Source organism: Panicum hallii, chromosome 5, assembly GCF_002211085.1.
Source record: "Panicum hallii strain FIL2 chromosome 5, PHallii_v3.1, whole genome shotgun sequence".
Lineage (NCBI taxonomy): Eukaryota > Viridiplantae > Streptophyta > Magnoliopsida > Poales > Poaceae > Panicum > Panicum hallii.
The window spans coordinates 18,273,040-18,277,153 of NC_038046.1; the positions used below are offsets into that span (position 1 = coordinate 18,273,040).

A 4,114-nucleotide genomic window follows, 5' to 3' on the forward strand; every position below is an offset into this window, starting at 1 on the left:
GTCCCGCCGCGCCTCTTCCCGGAGCCCCACCGCCCGCAACTTCCCCGCCGTCCTCGCCGCCGACCCCTCCAGCCTCCTCCACCACCACTCCAAGCAGGGCCGCGCCACGGGGCCCCTGGTCATCGACCGCCTCGGCTGGCCCAAGTTCGTCGGCGGCTACTTCGTCCTAGACGCCGCCTCCACCTCCGCGTTCACCATCCCCGAGCCCGAGCTCATCTCGGAGCGGCCTTGCTGGGCCTGCTCCACCCCGGCGGCGGCCGCCGCTAAGTGGTGTCCGAGCTCCAGCCCATCGTCAGCCACGACCACGCCTACCTCTTCTGCTTCTCCTCTGACGTCGGCGATTGGGTGCAGAAGGTTGTCCCGAGGACGCTCCTGCCCCGGCTGCTCTGGTGGGCCGGCTTCTCCTTCGGCCTCATCACCTGCGATCCCTTCGCCGACGCGACGGTCCTGGCGTTCGTTCCGCTCCCTCCGGGCAAGGCGCTCCGCTACAGGGAGGCTGCGGGAGTGCTCGACAGGTACCGCGTCGTGGGGCTTAGAGCCGGAAAGCTGCGCTTCGTCGACATGTACAGGAATCGTGATCGCCGCGGCGCTCTCCAGGTCAGCGTGTGGACGTTGGCCGATTCCGACGCCATAGAGTGGGCGTTGGAGCACGAGGCCAGCTTCCCCGACATCCTGGGCCGATCGGAGCTGCAAGGCCGCGGGTCTGCATATGAAGATCCCCGTGCTCGCGCTCATCCACCCCAAGGACCCCGCCATCATCTACTTCTTCCTCGAGGAGCACCTCTTCAGCGTTGACTTGCGCGCCCGCAGCATCCTCGTGGCCACCCGCTTCGTTCACGCTTGGGAGCTGCCGCACGCTCTCTCCTCTTCCTTTGGTATGGCAATTCCATTGCACACCTCCTGACCTCCTGCCTCCTCTGTATCCAGTTCACCCCACTAACTGACGTCTGTTGTTGAGCATGGTCGTTGAGGCATTCCTTACCATCACTTCCACGGCGTGACCACGTACACGCACATTCCCCATAACCCTCAACACGACACCCTACACTGAACAAGAACATCCCTTCTTCAGAATGGGCACAGGATTCTTCAGCAGATGTTGACCTTAATGATTGCTCAAGCCATTTTGACGCAGGTAAACAGCTACCTACATCCAAGAATATATATACCGCCTTCCACTTTTTTTTCCACAAATCAAAGGGAAGCAACATAATTATATCTAACTATTACCTTTGAATAACAGAGCTCTACCAAGACCCAGATATGGTTGCACAGGCTGGATATGAATTATTATCTTGAACACTCTTTTCAAGTACCTATAAATTAAAAGAAAAGAAAACTTACTCCTGCACCTATATGTACAGAGCTATATTTCCCTGCTGCAGTCTGTGGCTGATCGATATGCTCATTGCCATTGCCATATGTGTCCACTATTCGTGAGGTTACTGATGACGGCTCTGTGGTTCATGGAATAGAGATAGAAATACCTGCACAGAGCCAATTCTCACCGCCAAAACAAGTATTCTTTTGGGCATATGCTCAGCCAAACGCAATATCTGCTTATGAAAAAGCTGCTTTTGCAAGCAGTTCGTTATTTGCAATCTATATATGGGTGATTTGTTTGTTCCTTTTGCTGTGTCGTGCCCATGAGTCAAAAATCAAGTTCTTGTTCCTTTTGCTGTCGTTTCGTTGGTTCTGCGCGATTGGTTCTGCTGCTGCTCCTTATTTCCGGTTGCCTGTGCTGCTTAGATTTAGTTTGCTTGCTCTGAGGCCCGGAAGACTCGAGATCCCATCACCTGTTTTGCTTCGTCCCAGGCGCTGCCTTCCGCGCTCTCGTAGGAGGCGCTCCACGTCGAAAGCGGAAGCTGTTTGCGCATGAAAACCTCGCGCCCAAGCTTTGCGCATTCCAGGTGGGCCGCACGGCTAGACGGCGGCGCTCGCGATGACGGGCGGAGGTGCTGCAGGGGGCACGTGGGGTGCAAGCGAGCGGAGCTGCGGGCAGCCGCAGCGGAAAGCAGAGGCGCAGAGGAAGACGCAACATCAAGCGAGGGTAGGCGGCCGCACGGCAGCAGCAGGTGTAATGGCAGCAAAGAAGATGATGATTCAGGTAATCAGCAACCTGAAGTGATCGGGTGGGGCAAGCCGTACCTTGTTGTGGTGGCTATGGACACCCCATCGTCCCTCTACTCTCTTCCCTTCCCCTCATCTTCCTCACTAGAAAAGTCAAGATTCACCTCTTAGATTTGGTTTGATTTTCCCTTTGGGTGACTTGGTGGGGAGTGATCCAATTTGGGGGAGCACCGAGCAGTGACTTAATTTGGTGATTGATTAAAACGAGCAGCAGTACTAATATTTTAGCTCCTGGCCCTATCGCGTAAAAATCCAATAAATAATCACGGAGCAGTACTGAGTACTAACCTTGCAAAATTGTGACCTAAGTTGATTGTAATTTTTAGAAACAAGCCAAAACATGGCTCACACTTAATTTGTCTGACATATCTTTCTGTTGCATCCTTCCTTGCAGACTTGCGGGATCCATGGAAATGAGATAGTGTAACCTGTACTGTTTCTTTGTGTTTAAATCACTTGGCTTTGCAGTACTCAATATGAGGCTTGTTGATTTTCTGAATTATTTGTGGACAAAATGTCCAGGTCGATGTATTGCAATGTGAGTTCTCAATAATGCTTATGATTTCAATCTCGAGACAAGCAACAATATGACTTATCTGCAATTGAAAAGAACAAGAATACAAAAAACAGGCTATATGCATCATGTTTTGTTTCAAAATTTGAGCAACATGTTTTCTATTTTTCAATTTAGTTTGATAGAATTGCAAATGATTTCTAGCAATCATTAGCATATCACTTTACCATCTTGTGTTAAATGGCAGTTAGATCCTGTTGAACCTGATACTACTAAATTTGGTGTTCCTTTTTCTTCCCCTACGAACACCTTAGAAAGTTTGTACCCGTTACCTGCGTAATATACAGTGATATCAACCTTTTATGTGTGAATCCTGTCCTAACCATTCATTTAACCCATGTTTAATTCAAAGTAAGATAGAATCGCAAGATTTCTACACGCACTCGCCGTCTGCCTGCAGATTTTCATGGTTGGCATATGTGTTCAGTTAACATTCAGATGAATCAAATGTTTAAATTGGGACCTAACGAAAATAGCTGAAGATGATATAGCACATCAACAACCAGCGCGCATGGGCGCGTGCCAATCACTAGTCATAGTTAGACTGGGCGATCGCCAATGCGACGTACATTGCTTGATGGCATCGCGGCTCCAGCTCAGTGAGAGTGTGCATGTGGAATACATACATTCTCTGAGCTTCTGAAGCGATGGGTCCTGCCCAGCAGATGCGATTATGCATCGCTTCAGGTGATGGTTCGCGGAACCATCACCTGAAGGCAGCGGCCCATGAGCGCGGCCCACCCGAGCCCCTTTGTCTTTCGCCCGCGCTTTCGTCTTCCTCCTACGTGAGCGCCTTCATCTTCCTCCCCCACGCCGCCGGCCGCCTCCGTCTTCGAGGGCTCCCGCCCTTGGAGACGCTACCGCCGCTGCCATCGACCCTGCCGCCGCCGGCCGCAACCACGCATAGCTCGCCGTGACTCCCCCGCCGCCTTCGCGGGTGTTGGTGTTTCTTATGCTCCAATAGAATTGATATTCTGTAAGCGCACAGAATTACCGTTGTAGCATTTCAACTGTTGAATGCTTCCTTGTTGGTGTAGAACCACATCTTTGCTTTTCCAAACAAAGAGAATGCGAACATATGAAGACGAATGTTATCCATTGTAGTGCCTTTGGGGTCCATTATGCTACTCACTCACAGGAAGTTCTGAAGGTGAGCGTTGGCATCTTCCGATGCCTTACCACATAAGAGACTTGCTTGGACCATGTTGACAAGTCTAGTCTTCAGCTCAAAGCCTTCAGTACCTTGGTCGGTGTTTAATCCAGTAGGGATATGGCTGCTGGACGGGGTTGAGAACTGATGGAGTGTCTTCTGAGCTATGGGTGATGAAGGTGGTGTTGTCGAATCTTGGCCTAAGGAAAGTCTCTTCTGAGGTGAGACGACTCTATGTTGAACAATTCTCCCAATTCTTT

At 51.1% G+C, this 4,114-nt stretch overlaps 1 long non-coding RNA gene across 1 annotated transcript; it reads left to right on the forward strand.

Annotated features, from left to right (window-relative positions):
• The first annotated feature begins 801 nt into the window (after positions 1-801).
• LOC112896017 lies at positions 802-2,698 on the forward strand. The gene is made up of 3 exons (XR_003229315.1): positions 802-1,135; positions 1,244-2,107; positions 2,525-2,698. It is a non-coding gene; the product is annotated as an uncharacterized LOC112896017 (long non-coding RNA).
• The last annotated feature ends 1,416 nt before the right edge of the window (positions 2,699-4,114 follow it).